The sequence below is a fragment of the Heterocephalus glaber genome, unplaced genomic scaffold, assembly GCF_053883595.1.
Source record: "Heterocephalus glaber isolate CG9 unplaced genomic scaffold, H.glaber_assembly_v1.0 deba00001764, whole genome shotgun sequence".
In the NCBI taxonomy this organism is placed as follows: Eukaryota; Metazoa; Chordata; class Mammalia; order Rodentia; family Bathyergidae; genus Heterocephalus; species Heterocephalus glaber.
The window spans coordinates 3232629-3249804 of record NW_028258461.1 but is presented as its reverse complement, the minus strand read 5'-3'; the positions used below and the strand labels follow the sequence as shown (position 1 = coordinate 3249804).

General features: G+C 33.3%; 1 pseudogene; it reads right to left on the bottom strand.

Annotated features, from left to right (window-relative positions):
- Window positions 1-8108: 8108 nt before the first annotated feature.
- On the bottom strand, window positions 8109-8273 carry LOC147821091 (U2 spliceosomal RNA; annotated as a pseudogene).
- Between the last annotated feature and the right edge of the window lie 8903 nt (window positions 8274-17176).

The following is a 17176-nucleotide window of genomic DNA, read 5'->3' as shown; positions in this document are numbered from 1 at the left end:
CAATATACAAGACAATCTTTAGTAAAAAAAAAAGCAATGAGAGAGGCATAGCAATACTTGAATTTAAAATCTATTGTAGAGTAATAGCAACAAAAATAGCATTCTACTGGAATAAAGTCAGATGTGTAGATGAATGGAATAGGATAGGGACCAGAAACAAATCCACACATCTATGGCCATCTTATTCTTTTTTTATTAAGTTCATAGGTACGTTTTAGGTATGCAATATGATGACATTCATCTTTCGGAACTTGTACCTTTACATGATCTATCTTGGTTCTAATTTTTCCCCCTTCCCCTGCCCTCCTTTCAACCCCTCCAACCCTCCCTATTTACAAAGACTTTGTTTCCATTTTTGTCTTTTCTTTTTTTTTTTTTTTTTTTGGTACAGGGAATCGAACTCGGGTCCTTGCGCTTGCGCAGCAGGCAGAGAAATCACTGAGCCAAATCCCCGGCCCCCATTTTTTCCTTTTTGCATGTTTTTTCCTTTCCCTTCTTTCCTTTCCCCTAACCCTCCTCCTTCCCCTTCCCCTTTCCCTTTGGAAATTTTCTTCCTATTTCACATTATTCATTTTACATTCTGGTCCTCATTTACACTTTCAGTTCCTCAGACCAGAGAAACTATTTGGTATTTACACATTTAGCTATAAATGTCTCTAGTTTCTCATTTTTTATGGCTGAGTAGTACTCCATTTTATATTTTTAAAAATGCAGATCGTCTTTATCCAGTCTCCAGCTGATGGGCACTTGGGCTGTTTCTAAGATTTAGCTTTTACAAACTCTGCCACTATAAACATAGGTCAGTTATTTTCTTTTAGGGCTTGAAATACTTGACTCCAGGTGCACCTTGATTTGAGGGTTTGTGTTGAGAAGTGTGCTGTGATTCTGATGGGCTTTCCTTTGTAGGTGATTTGTTTCTTTTCTCTAACTGCTTGTAGGATTTTGTTTTTCTTTTGGGTTTCTGGGATCTTTACTATTATATGTCTACAATATGGGAAAAAAATTTTAGCAGCTGTAACTCAGACAAAGAACTACTATCTAGAATATATAAAGAACTGAAAAAAATCAGACCCCCCCAAATTCAAAGGCCCAATTCAAAAATGGGCATCTGAAATGGACAGACACTTCTCAGCCTAAGAAGTGAAAACAGTAAAACAAATGTAGGAAAAAATGTTCAACATCACTGGTCACTGGAGAGATGCAGATGAAAACAACACTGAGATTACACCTCACCCCAGAAAGAATGGCTGCTATCAAGAAATCAACCAGTAACAAATGCTGGCGGGGGTGTGGGGAGAAAGGAACCCTTCTTCATTGTTGGTGGGAGTCCAGGATGGTGCAACCAGTGTGGAAGTCAATATGGAGATACCTCAAAGAACTAGGACTAGAGGTTCCATATGACCCAGCTATTCCCCTGCTGGGGATCTTCCCAAAAGAATTAAAAGAATCATACCACAGCGATATATGTGCACTCATGTTCATAGTGGCACAGTTTGTAATAGCTAAAGCTTGGAAGCAGCCCAAATGCCCATCAACTGGGAATTGGATAAAGAAAATGTGTTGTTGTTGTTGTTTTTATAAAATGGAGTTCTACTCAGCCATAAAGAACGAAAAACTAGAGTCATTTATAGCTAAATGGATGCATATCAAGGCCATACTCTTAAGTGAAATAAATAGGACACACAGGTGTAAATACCAAATAGTTTCTGTAGTGTGAGAAACTGATAGTGTAAACACGAGTTAAAATGATTAAAATGAATAATTGATAATTTGAAATAGGAAAAATGTCCAAAGACAAAGGAGTGAAGGGAGGAGAAGGGGAAAGGAAAAGAGGGAAAGGAAAAACTATGAGAAAAGAAAAAAAAAAGTGGAAATGAATTCTATGTAAGCAGGGAAGGGTGGAGGGGGTGAAGGGCGCACAGGTAATGCGGAAAAAAATAAGAACCAAGATGCATCATGTACAGGTGCAAGCACTCAATGATAAATGTAAATGAATTGTATACCTAAAATGTACCAATAAAATGTACCAATAATAAAAAAAAAAGCATGGGTGAGCATATATTGCTGTGGTATGATGCTTTTAATTCTTTGGGGAAGGTACCCAGTAGAGTAATAGTAGGGGCAAATGGGACCTATAATCCTATTTTTTGGGGGGGGTTATCTCCATACTGATTTCCACAGAAGTTGCACCAGTCTACACTCATACCAACAATGGAGGAGAATTCCTTACTCCCCACATCCCCAACAGCATTTGTTGCTGGTTGATTTCTTGAGAGCAGCCATTCTTTCTGGAGTGACAGAATATCAAAATAGGTGAAGGAAATACTGATGGAATTACAAGAAGAAATAGATGAATCTTCTATTATGTTTAGATATTTCAACACCTTCTATCCTGTGGGGGCATTCGCCAGAGGTATGTACGAGATGGATATGCAAAGGTAAAGGATTTTTGGAGCCACATACCCAAAACCTCCCAAAATGCATTATTAGAGATTAAAAGACAGCCTACACGACCACAAGTCTAAGTAGGATCAAACACACTATTTCAGGATTGAATGCCCTGGCCTTTGTCCTCCCCATACTCCAATTTACCATTTGGTCCCAAGGTCAGTCATTTAACAGACCACCTGTCCTTTCCCATCCTTCCCCTGTCCCCTCCTTGAGTTCCTGCCCAGATGCCCTTCATTTTTCTTTTATCCTTGCTTACTGGTTTTCTCAGTTAAAAAAAAACCACAGAGGCTTCAGTTAGGGGCTGTCCCTATCAGACTCTCTCATGCTCAGGGGTCTCGCTTCATGGTAGCTCCTCTGGGCCCTCTTAGAGTGTGGAATGGATACTGACTCCGAATAATCTTTGAACAATCTTTCCTTCTTTTTGCATCATACCATGATCGTGAACTGTGACACTATCAGAAAACGGCCGATCCAGCAGGCCAGATATTCATGGAGGCATAGTTGAGCTACACACTAAAATCAACAGGATATGTTTAACATGTATATGCTACTTCATATTTTTCTCAAGTTGACCTGAAACATTAACCAATACAAACCATAACTGTGTCATACAATATCTCAATATATTCAAAAGATTAGAAATCATACACTGTCTTCTCTCAGATAAAAATGCAAATAAACTAGAAATCAAAACAGTAATAGGAAGATAGCTAGAAAATACCAAAACACTTCGAGATTAGATGACACACAAATAAATTACACATGTCAAAGATGAAATTTCAAAGAATTTAAAAAATATTTTGAATAAATGAAAGTAAAATATAATGTACCAAAACTGTGAAATATTGGGAAAGCAATACTATGAAGGAAATTCATATCATTGAAGGTATAAATGTTTGGGAACACATGAAGGAAACTGAAAATGTGAAATCAAGTGAGAAAATCAGTAGAAATAAAATATGGTCAATTTAAAAGGTCAGTAAAAATCAATAAGTCTCCAGCCAGGCTAGTCAATGAAAAAACAATATAAAGATTAATAATATAAAAATAAAATTGAACCCATCACTGCAGACATTACAGACATTAAAATAATACTAAGGGTATGTTATAAACAACTCTATTTTCATAAATTTGAGAGCTTAGATGAAATGGGCCAATTCTGTGAAAGACATAGTCTTTGAAAATTCATAGAAGAATAAGTAGATAATTTGAATAGGCCAATTATCTTCTAAAATAATTGAACCAATAATTAATAATCTTTTAAAGTAGAAAGAACCAAACCATATGGATTCTTTGGTAAACTCGTCCACAGATTGAAGGAAGAAATGGTATCAGCTTTTGTAATTTCTTCCAGAAAACAAAACAAGAGTGAATACTTCTTAACTCACTGAATGCGGCAAGCATACCCAAATAACATAACACAACTGAGTTAAAAGAAAATAAAACTACATAGCATAATTCTCATTAACATAGATCTAAAAGTCTTTAACAAAATAGTAGCAAATCAAATCCTGCAATGTATGAAGAATGTAGATCGAGATCAAGTGAGATTTGTCTAGCTATGTAGAACTTGTTCAATACTTGAGAATCAAAACAAGTAATCCATCACATCAACAGGCTAAAACAGGAAGATCACATAACCATATCAATAGATGGAGAAACAGCTTTTAATAAAATTCAATACTCATTCTTGATAAAACTGAGCAAACTAGAATAAAGAACTTCCTCAACATAATGAAGAACATCTGTGAAAAACCTGCAGTTAATGTCATACTTATTGTTGAGAACTGACCTAGTGCTAAGAACCTAGAAGCATCCCCCCTAAGATCTGGAATAGGTCAATGTTGTTCTCTCTTGCCACCATTTTTCAACATCATACTGGAATTACTAATATACTAAGAAAAAAAGAAGAAAAATAAACTGATTGGGGAGGAAGACATGAAATTTAATTTGCAGGTGACATGCTATTTTATGTAGAAAACCTGACATAATGAACCAAAGAGGAAAGAAAAGAAAACCCTTTTTGGAACTAATAAGACAGATAGCAAGGTAGTTGATACAGTTTATATGATGTCAGTTACTGTCCTGTATAAAAGCAATCAACAAGTTGAATTTGAATCTAAAATCTTTACTATATACCTACATTTATATTCCCTAAAATGACATATTTAAATATAAATACAAAAATATATATGAGATCAATATGAATGAAACTACTAAAGTCTAATGAAAAAAAATAAAAGAGCTCAATTGAAAGATATTCCATACTCATAGACAGGAAGATACAATATTTTAAGAAATAAGTTTGCAACTTTCTCTACAGATTTACTCCAATTCCAATCAAAATCCCAGTAATTTTATTTTATACCTATTGATAAACTGATTCTAACATTTACAAAAAGATGCAAAAACCCAGAATTGCCAACTCAACATTGGAGAAGAGTAAAGTCAGAAGACTGACATTATCCATTGTCAAGACTTGTTATAATTCTGCATTAATCAAGACAGTGTTGTGTTGACAAAAGCACAGAACAACACACCAATAGAATAGAATAGTGAATAGGGAGATACATACATGTACAGTCAATAGACCTTAGAAAAAAGTTAAAAGCAGTATAATAAAGCAAAGATAATCTTTTCAACATATGGTGCTAGAACAACTAGACATCTACATAAGATAAACCTAGACAGATGTTAAAATCTTCAAAAAAGTAAGTCAAAGTGGATCACAGACCTAAATGCGAAAAGCAAAACTATAAAATTCCTAGACAGCAGCATAGAATAAAATCTAGATGACCATTAGCAAGGCAATAGACAACATCAAAAGGATGTAGAGGAAAGAAATAATAGATAAGCTATACTTCATTAAAATTAAAAACTTTTCTAAGAAAGATATTGTCAATAGAATGAGGAAACATGCCACCGACTGGGAGAAAAATGTTTGCAAAATACATATGAAATCATGGACTCTTATCCATAAAAAACTAATAATACTTAAAACTTAACAAGAAGGAAATGAACAACTGCAATAAAACATGGATAAAAACCTGAACATACATGCTGCTGAAGAATATATATGGATGCAGCTTGCATATGAAAAATATTCAATGACACATATCATCATGGAATTGTGAATCAACACAAAAATAAAATACTACTACGTACTTATTAGAGTTGCCATAATCCAAAGTGTTGACACAATCAACTGTTAGAAAGTATTTGGGCAAACAAGTACTCATCCATTTTGGAGGAGGCTAAATGATACTTGTACAGTCATTTTGGAAGACAGTTTGTCAATTTTTTGCAAAATTAAACATTGTCTTGTCTTATGGTCCAGCCATCATCGTCTTTGTTATTTAACCAAATGAGCTGAATACTTTTGTGCACATTCAAAAACGTGTACACAAATATTTATAACAGCTTTATGTGTAATTATCAAAGCTTGGAAGTATCAAAGATATTTGTAGTTAGTCAATTGATACAATTGTGGTAAGTCTATAGATCTGGACAATGGCATGTTATTCAGAACAAAAAGGAAGTGAGCTATCAAGCCACATGACAGTATGGAGGAATCTTAACTGCATATTAATAAATTAAATATGCCCATCTAAAAAGGGTACAGACTATATTATTTCAACTGTATGGCATCTTAGAAAAAGGCAACCTGTGGAAAAAGTAGAAGAATCAGCTATTGCCTGTGGTAAAGGGTAGGACAGGAATGATTAGGAGGATCACAGTTGTTTTTGTAGGGCAGTGAAACAGCTCTATATAATAATATAATGATGTATAATCATAATTATTGGGTTGTCTATTAATGAGCTCTAAGAATTCTTTATATATTCTGGTCATAGGTTATATGCATTGTAAATATGGTCTGTTTAAGGAATACTTTTCATTTTATTGATGTCATTTAAAGTTCTAAATTTTGATGGAATCACATTTATCAATTTTTCTCTTTTATACATCATGTCATTTGTATCCTAGGTAGTTCTTACCTACCCTGAATTCATAAACATTTTCCCTTATAATTTCTTCTTAAAGTTTTATACTTTTAGGCTTTCTTATTTAGGTTCATAGATCCCTTCAAGTTATTTTCATGTATGGAAATAAAGGGTTGAGGTTAATTTTTTATATACGGATACCAGGTGTTCTAGTGCTGTTTGCTGAAAACACTATCTCTTCCTCGGCTCTTGAATTGAGTTTATATTCTATAAAATGCTAATGTTAAATAATCTTTCAAAACTCAGTGGACCATATATGTGTGGTTCTATTTCTAGATTCTCTGTTTTATTCAAATGATCTGTTTGTCTTTCCTTACACCAACACTGCTTTGATTGCTGTAGCTTTAGAAGAAGTCTTAAAATTAGGTACTAAACTTCTTCCAACGCTGTTTTTGTTTTTTGTTTTTTTTAACTTTTCTAGGTGCTTTGTACTCCTACATAACTTTTAAATTTCCATATCCAATTCTTCATTTATAGCAAGTATACACAGACCTGAATTTTTTCATATATATACCTTGTGTTTTCTAATCCTGCTTAATTCAAATACAAGTTCTGGGGGCTCCTAGAGATTTCTTAGTATTTTCTCTGTAGATGATCATTTCATCTACATATAAAGAGTTTGCTTCTACCCTGCCAATCCTATCCTAATTGTGTCATTTTATTGCCAGATTATTTTGGTGGGGTCTAGGTTTCAAAGTTTAATGGACAGATAAAGAGTAAGCATATCTGCCCTTGTTCCCCACCTGAAGGAGAAAGCATTGTATCTTCTCCATTTATATAAGGCATTCTCCCTGGAAGTATGGAGTACATGTCTTTAATCTGTTGAGAAGGTTCTGTTCTACGTCTAGGCTCCTGATAGCTTTTACCATGAACAGCTGTAGAATTTACTCCAATACTTTTTCTCCAACTAGTGACAGGATCATATGGCTTTTTCCTTTCCTCTGTTAAAATGATGACTTTTGGGGGTGGATCTTCCAATGCTGAACCAACACTGCCATCCCTATAACAAAACCACTTTCTACATCCTGCCAGGTCTGACTTCTAATTGTTTTGTTAAACAAATTTCTATCTATGTTCATACTTTTTTCTTCTATTATCTTTACCCAGTTTTAGAATTAGCACAATGCTGAGTTCCTAAAATGAGGGGAGAAGTCTTCCTTCTTCTTTCTGCTTTAAATGTTTGGTGTAACTTATCAGTTAAAATGTATATGAGCCTGCTGTTGTCACATAGGTAGGTTTTCAAGCTAGGAATATACTTTCTTTAATAGGTGCTATTCAAATTTTATATTTCCTCCAGAGTTAGTTTCATTAATTTGTCTTCCCAGGTACTTCTTAGAAGTTGTCAAAATTATTTCAAAACAGATTTTTGTAATATGCTTTCTATATCCTTTTAAATTCTGTAAAATCTGTTGTAATGTCTCCTAGATCTTGATATTGTACTTTAAAAATGTATAATTGATATTGTGTAACAAGAAGTAAAGGTCTAAAGGAGCAGGGAAAGTGGGAGGCATAGGGGAAAGGAAAAAAGGGAAAAGAAAAAATATGTGAAAAGGAAAAAAATGGAAACAAAGTCTTTACAAATAGGGAAGGGTGGAGGGGGTGAAGGGAGGTCAAGGGAAGGGGAAAAAAAATAAGAACCAAGAGACTCGTGTAATGGTACAAGATCCCAATGATGAATGTAACTGTATTTTTTATCTAAAATGTACCAATAAACTTAGTGGGGGAAAAAAAGATAAAGGTAACATTTATAATTAATACAGAAAAATAATACGCAGTAAAAGTGTACTACACTTGATCTTAGCCAAAAGGCCGAGAAGTGATATATATACAGTAAAATTGTAGATGAAAATGACAATCTATTAAAAAAGGGAAAATATATGTTTCCTTGAAAGTTTTGATGGTTAAAGAGGATTGTCAGCTTCACTGGCTTTGTGATATGCCCAGGAGATTAGCGAAACAAACTTCTAGATATGTCTTGGTGGGTAATAGTGGTCTGACCTTGGGTACTACATATGGTCCTGTTCCTTTCCTCCCTGAAACAGTTCCAGTGTTTGCTTCTCTGCCATAGTGAGTAAGGAGCTTTGCTCCATCAAACTCTCCCATCATGATGTTTCTGCCTTAGAGCCACCTGACCATGGACTGAATCCCCTGTGAACAGGAGTCCAGTTGAACCTTTCCTCCTTTAAATTGTGAGTATAAGGTATTGTGTCCAGAAATTGGAAAATCCACCAATACACATAATTTTCAAAAAAATCTAAATGGATTTTGTATCTAGCATTGAATAAATAGGTATGGATTTATCATCAGAAAATATGGAAATGTTTCAATATTGGATGCTGAACCTACCAATATTAAAATATTGAAAAGATAAAACCTGTGAAGATCAATGTTGATAAATTTAATATGTGAAAACTAAATACAGTATATATGAGGAAAACATCATGAGGAAAATAAAAGATCATAAAAAAATTTCCAATGCACATAAAATTTTATGATTAAATATTTTGAATGCACAAATTTTGCCAAAAATCAACTAGGACAATATAATTCTAATTTAAAAATAATGGCAAAGTATTTGATCAGAAAATTTAAGAAAGAGCACATAGAATTGGTAATTTAAATAGGTGGTCAATTTATAAAAATAGTGAATGTCAATACTGACAGCATTTTTAAAGTTCGACAATGATACATTTTGACCACAGTGAAGAGAATTGCTTCAGTTTTAAAATTTATATAGGTTTTTTTGGAGAAAATTAAAATATAAATGCGGTATCCTAGAACACATGCATATTACCTCTCAAATACCAGTCTGGAGATAAACTGCCATGTGTGTTTATTAAATGTAATACAATACATAATATTGTATATAATGTTATCATATTATGCAAATAAATTGTTGTTATTGCATTGAATTTGTGAAATATTGGAAAATGATACAATTATACACTGGCATAGGAACTGAAAAATAAGTTCTGGTAAACCATACTATGAAATTGGTTGAAGTAGTTAACATATAAATTAAAATAGACCAAGATACATATATTATGAAATGGAAAGATACTATTATCAAACAAGTTGCAAAATAATCCATATTGTATGATGTAAACAAATACATATGGAAAATATTGTTATATTTTTATAGTTACATGCATGTATGTGTACAATACAATCTTCACCAAGTTTATTCACTCCACAAGAACAAACAGATTATCATATAGAATGTATTTAGAAAAATAGGATACTTTAGGAAGGATATTTTAGAGGATGTAGTGGTAAGGATTATATATTTTTTGAAATTTGAATATTTATAACATTTTTCAGTTTATTTGTGTAAATAAAAATAAATCAAAGTTTAAGTAAGAAAGCAAACCAAGTTCTTTTCCTGTGCCTTATTTTACACAACAGAATTAAAGATGGGAAAGATCTCATATTTGGTGCTTGAAAGAATGCACTTTCTTCTCTTTTTAGTACTAGGAATTGAATTCAGGGGCTTTGCACTGAGCTACATCCTAGCCTTTTTTAAATTTTTGAATTTTGAGACAAGGCTTCACTAAGTTACTCACTTTGGGCTAGAATTTGCTATCCTCCTGCCTCAGCCCTCCAGTGTGCTGGGATTATAGTTGTGTGCCTCAGTGTTCATCAAGAATGCACTCGAGGCATATGTTCTGAAGTATTTTGGTAAACAATTCTTTGAAATCTCCTCCACTTTCAGTTTTCAGACTGATTATGTGTTTGTTTAGCTTTTAAATTTAGGAAACTTTTGGTAGATTTATCAGAAAATGGTTAATTTTATTGAGATTTTCCAATGCACCATCATAACACTGAGATATTTGAAAATGATTATGGCAGTTTAGTGAAAAGTATGGGCCCTATAGTCAGAAAAATTTGAATCACTGGCTATGTGATCATTGAAAAATCATATAATCTTGTTATTTGTCCCCTCTGTAAAATGAGGGCATATTGTCCACTATAAAATTAGCATCTGTGCATGCAATTATAGTGTTTATAAAGTACCTATCACAGTGCTTAATTAATATTGTCATTATTATATTACTACATTATCTTGCATGTTCACATATTGTTCTTGATTTCGTGTTCCAGGTGGCTGTAGCAGATATTGAAAATTTCAAAGAAATATATCCAAGTTATGCAAGATATATTAATGAACTTCACTGTTTTCTAATTCTTTGTCTTACATTCATCAAAATTCTTTGAGTTGAAAATTAAGCAAATCGACTTTAATTCCTCCTTATTTAATAATGCAAACCTTTATGACTATAAATTTTCCTCTGTCTCCTTGCAATTATTTTATAAGTGGTATGTTATAACAAATTCAATGCTTAAATTTTCTGTTTGACTCAATTAGCGCTTGGGAGATTTCCTAACTTTGAAACTAATTTTATTCAAATTTGATACTTTCCTGCATTTTGTTCAGAAAATATACATAATCTTACACGACAATTTTAAAATAGGTTGAAGTTATCTTTTAACTTCAGAAGTGACTCATTCTTTTAAAAATAGACTGATTTTTTTTCTTTTTTGTTTTTTGGTACCAGGAATCAAACTCACAGCCTCACACTTTCCAGGTAGGTCCTGCTCCACTGAGTTATGTCCCTAGCCCAGAAATAGACTGAATTTGTACAGTAGCATTTAAGCTTACAGCAAAATTGACTGAAAGGTATAAAGAGTTCACGTATATCTCATTTGCCACAATATCACTTTCTTCCACTATCAAAATCCCATGCTTAAGACTGGGCTTATAGCTCAATGGTAGGTCACAGGCACAGCATGTAGAAGGCCTTGGGTTTGATTCTCAGCCACACACACAAGCCCACACCTACATGATACATTTACCGTAATCAGTAAGCCTCCACTGACACATTATTGTCTTCCAAATTCCATAGTGCATGTACACTAGGGTTGACTCTGTTTTGCACTTTCTGTGGATATTGCATCCATCATTATACATCATTATATTATTTTTCCCATTAAGTTTATTGGTACATTTTAGATAAAAAATACAGTTACATTCATCATTGGGATCTTGTACCATTACACGAGTCTCTTGGTTCTTATTTTTTTTCCCCTTCCCTTGACCTCCCTTCACCCCCTCCACCCTTCCCTATTTGTAAAGACTTTGTTTCCATTTTTTTCCTTTTCACATATTTTTTCTTTTCCCTTTTTTCCTTTCCCCTATGCCTCCCACTTTCCCTGCTCCTTTAGACCTTTACTTCTTGTTACACAATATCAATTATACATTTTTTAAAGTACAATATCAAGATCTAGGAGACATTACAACAGATTTTACAGAATTTAAAAGGATATAGAAAGCATATTACAAAAATCTGTTTTGAAATAATTTTGACAACTTCTAAGAAGTACCTGGGAAGACAAATTAATGAAACTAACTCTGGAGGAAATATAAAATTTGAATAGCACCTATTAAAGAAAGTATATTCCTAGCTTGAAAACCTACCTATGTGACAACAGCAGGCTCATATACATTTTAACTGATAAGTTACACCAAACATTTAAAGCAGAAAGAAGAAGGAAGACTTCTCCCCTCATTTTAGGAACTCAGCATTGTGCTAATTCTAAAACTGGGTAAAGATAATAGAAGAAAAAAGTATGAACATAGATAGAAATTTGTTTAACAAAACAATTAGAAGTCAGACCTGGCAGGATGTAGAAAGTGGTTTTGTTATAGGGATGGCAGTGTTGGTTCAGCATTGGAAGATCCACCCCCAAAAGTCATCATTTTAACAGAGGAAAGGAAAAAGCCATATGATCCTGTCACTAGTTGGAGAAAAAGTATTGGAGTAAATTCTACAGCTGTTCATGGTAAAAGCTATCAGGAGCCTAGACGTAGAACAGAACCTTCTCAACAGATTAAAGACATGTACTCCATACTTCCAGGGAGAATGCCTTATATAAATGGAGAAGATACAATGCTTTCTCCTTCAGGTGGGGAACAAGGGCAGATATGCTTACTCTTTATCTGTCCATTAAACTTTGAAACCTAGACCCCACCAAAATAATCTGGCAATAAAATGACACAATTAGGATAGGATTGGCAGGGTAGAAGCAAACTCTTTATATGTAGATGAAATGATCATCTACAGAGAAAATACTAAGAAATCTCTAGGAGCCCCCAGAACTTGTATTTGAATTAAGCAGGATTAGAAAACACAAGGTATATATATGAAAAAATTCAGGTCTGTGTATACTTGCTATAAATGAAGAATTGGATATGGAAATTTAAAAGTTATGTAGGAGTACAAAGCACCTAGAAAAGTTAAAAAAAACAAAAAACAAAAACAGCGTTGGAAGAAGTTTAGTACCTAATTTTAAGACTTCTTCTAAAGCTACAGCAATCAAGGCAGTGTTGGTGTAAGGAAAGACAGATCATTTGAATAAAACAGAGAATCTAGAAATAGAACCACACATATATGGTCCACTGAGTTTTGAAAGATTATTTAACATTAGCATTTTATAGACTATAAACTCAATTTAAGAGCTGAGGAGGAGAAAGTGTTTTCAGCAAACAGCACTAGAACACCTGGTATCCGTATATAAAAAATTAACCTCAACCCTTTATTTCCATATATGAAAATAACTTGAAGGGATCTATGAACCTAAATAAGAAAGCCTAAAAGTATAAAACTTTAAGAAGAAATTATAAGGGAAAAATGTTTATGAATTCCGGGTAGGTAAGAACTACCTAGGATACAAAAGACATGATGTATAAAAGAAAAAATATTGATAAATGTGATTCCATCAAAACTTAGAACTTTAAATGACATCAATAAAATGAAAAGTAGTCCTTAAACAGACCATATTTACAATACATATAACCTATGACCAGAATATATAAAGAATTCTTAGAGCTCATTAATAGACAACCCAATTAAAAAGTAGACATAAGAAGATGATAAATAGCCAGTACAGCACAAGGAAAGGTGTGCAACTCTAGAATCAGAAAAATACTCATCAGTACAATAACAAGATTGAATTATACACTCATTAGGGAGATGAAGTTAAAAGTTTTAAAAGCCTTGTCATGAATTCTTCTTTTTGTTTGATTTTCCCCCTTTGCTTTTAATTTGTCATGCCCAATGGATTCATTCTGGTGGGTTTCCTGGGGTTGTGATCCTCCTTGTCTTTTCCTAGGGTATTGTCTAAAATTTTTTGGAGTGCTGGTTTGATATTCATGAAGCTCCTGAGGTACTCTTTATCATAAAAGTATCTTATTTCTCCATAAATTTTGAAAGATAGTTTTGCAGGGTACATCAATCTGGGTTGGAGGCTGTTTCCCTTTATGGCTTGACATACATCACTCCAAGCTCTTCTTGCCTTGAGGGTTTGCATTGAGAAGTCTGCTGTGATTCTGATGGGCTTTCCTTTGTATGTGATTTGTTTCTTTGCACTCACTGCTTGTAGAATTTTGTTCTTCTGTTGGATTTCTGGAATCCTAACTATTATAGGCCTATGTGTAGATTTTTTTTGATCAGGCTAGCTGGAGTCCTATATGCCTCATTTATCTGTATGTCAAGTTCTTTTCCCCTCCTTGGGAAGTTTTCTGCCGTCACTTCTATGAACAGTTTTTTAATGTCATCTGCACTCTCTCCTCTTTCTTCACTGACTCCAATCAGTCTTATGTTATTCTTCTTTGCATCGTCTAGCAGCTGCTGGATTGATTTCTCTTGTTCTTTACAATTTTAAAGCAATTTTTCTTTTCCTGGTCACTAATTGCAATCTTTTCTTCTATATCTGAAATTCTATCCTCACATTGGCCCATTCTGCTGCACAGACTTTCTATGGAGTTTTTAATGTCCTGGAAATCTGTTTGTATCTGTTTTATGGATTCCATTTTTTTCTTATGTTGGGATTCCATCATGTTCTTCAGATCCTCTATTTTTTATATGTGTCCTCTCTAGATTTATTAATCTTGCCTCTTACCATGACCACAATCTTGCTTTTATCTGAGTAATTATTTCTGATTTCATTCTTCCCAGATCATCTTTTGTTACCAGTTCAGAGAGTCCAGGTGGTTGAGTATCAGATTGTTCCATCTCATTTCCCTTTGGGGTTGCAATATGTGATCCAGAAGTCTGTTTTTGAAGCTTGTTTATGTGTCTTCTCATTTCCACTGGGTGGGGTGCTTCTGGCACCCACGTGGCTCACCTTCTCTTCCCTAGGAGCTTGGGGTGGTGGCGTGGAGCTTCCTTCCGGGTGCTGGGACTGGCTCACCTTCCAATGTTACCTTTTTCTTAATCCTAAACTGTTCATGTATTCATGTCTCATTACTTCTCATACTCTGTTACCGGTATCTATTTTTCTCTTCTTTATTAACTCTCATGTTATTTTGTTTACTGTATATTTGTGATGTATTTTGACACCTGGAAGGATGTATTCTCCTTTCTCAAAATGTAAACTTTTAAAAAACATATATCTTCTTCTTATATGGTAAACAGTAAGTAACATAAAATTTCCCACTTTTGCAATTAGTAAGTGTCCAGTTCTAATGTTAACTAGAGTCACACTGTTATAACAAAGATCTCCAGAATCATTTCATCTTGCAAATCTGCAACTCCATACCCATTAAATAATTCTCCTCATCCCTCTACCACCAGCCATGGGCATTCGCCATTCTACTTTCCGTTTCTATCAATTTGCCTACTTTAGGTATTCCATATGAATGGAATCATATAATATTTGACCTTCCTCGACTGTTTTATTTTACTTAGCACAGTGCCTTCACATTTCATCCATGTTGTGACACATGTCAGTATTTCCTTCTGCTTTAAGTCTGAGTCTTGATAATTTTTGCACATGTGTATTTTCTATAGATTTAAGAATCAGCATGTACATCATAATGAAAACTTTCTCTAGTATTTTTGAGTTAGGCCAAGTGGATTTTAAAGATTAACTCAGGGAGAACTGATAACTTTATAGTATCGATTCTCCAGATTCACCAGCAAAATATATTTCTCTCCATTCCCTGGTGTTTTCTTTTATGTTCTTCAGTAAAGTTTTATTTTATCTCTTTAAAGGGCTTCCATTTATTATTCCCTATATTTTTTTAGTTTTAAATTTTTATTTATGAGTGTGATCTGTAAGCACTAAGTACCATAGACTGCTCATCTTTTCATGTTGATACTATATATATTATATATATATATATATATAGCAATTGAGTACTAGCACACTAAATAACTATCATTAAGGCTCAGTTATATTATTCATATAACTTTAGGTAACTCATTTTATTTGTTATATAATATTCTTTATTTAAATACTTCCATTCATTTTTCTGCATTTCTGTCACTGAACATTTTGGTTTTTTTCTGTTAAGATTACTGACACTATAAACATTCCTTCCCATGACTTCTGGTCTAAAACTGTAGACTTTGTCTTAGGGATATACCTAGAAGCAAAATAGCTTGGAAATATAATGTGCACATGTTTATCTTTTTAAGATCATACTAAACAGTTTTTTGAAGTGGGTTTATCAATTTATATTGTGACAATCGGTAGAATTAATCTGGTGGATCAACATCCATCTGAAACAGGCATTATTAGCATATGCTAAGTGACCTGTTTTTGTAATCAGGATTTCACTTGGACTTGAAGAATAATTTGCATTTTCTATTTTCAAGGAACAGAATTCTGTCTCTGAGTTTGTCTTGTTTTTTAAATCTGTATCAGTGTGTGTGTTTGCATGTGTGTGTTTGTGTGTATGCATGTGTGCTATGAGGTCAAGTGTTTCAAATTTCAATCTTCTATATCATTACTTTATTCTCTGGTATAGGTTGATGCCATCTTTACTGCTAAGTATATTTATTTCATTTCCAAATTAGCTAACAGTTTCTTGAAACAGCTTTCAAATGTTGCATATTATCAAGAGCTTTTTAGTTGGACAGCATTTGAGATGATCAAATAAAATTTATTGCTATATTTTATTAACACAATGAATTTTATAATTTATTTCTAAATATTGAAAAACACTTATAGTATAAGGTCCTTCTCATTTGGTTATAATGAATTTTTCATATATTGCTATATTTAGTTTGTTTTATTTTGGAATTTTTTTAAAATCAAGAGTTTGGCTATAACTAACTTTTCATGTACTTCTAATATCAGAGTTATATTAGGTTTTAAATATCCATTGGGTGATTTTATATTTTATATTTTGTTCGTATGCCCTGGAACGTTTTCAGTAAATGAGATTATTTTTCCTTGATTGCTAGAAATCTTTCTTCAATATGTCTGTGCTTGTTGTATCTTTTGAAGGTGGGAAGAGGGATATTTGATGGTGTTTTTACCCTTATCTATGTGAATTTAGGTTTGTTACATCTTTTGGAACTTGTTAAATTTTATTTTTTTTTTTACTTTATACAGGTATATTAATGTAAAAGTTTCTGCACAGAGCTTTGTAATAGTTAAAACTACACACAACTTGTGCATCAGTATTTAAAGATACTTGTTTGCTTCCAAATATACATTGATTTTTTGTATATTTGAATATTATTAGGCTTCAGAGTTGAAAATTGGAGCTTTCAATATACTGTCAATCCTCCAGTTTGTCTTTGTTTTTTGTTTTATTTTATTTTTTTGAGACAAGTTCTTGCTGTATAGTTCAGGCTGACCTTGAACTCACTATGTAGTCTAAAATAGCCTCGAACTCATGGCGATTTTCCTACTTCAGCCTCCTGAATGCTGGA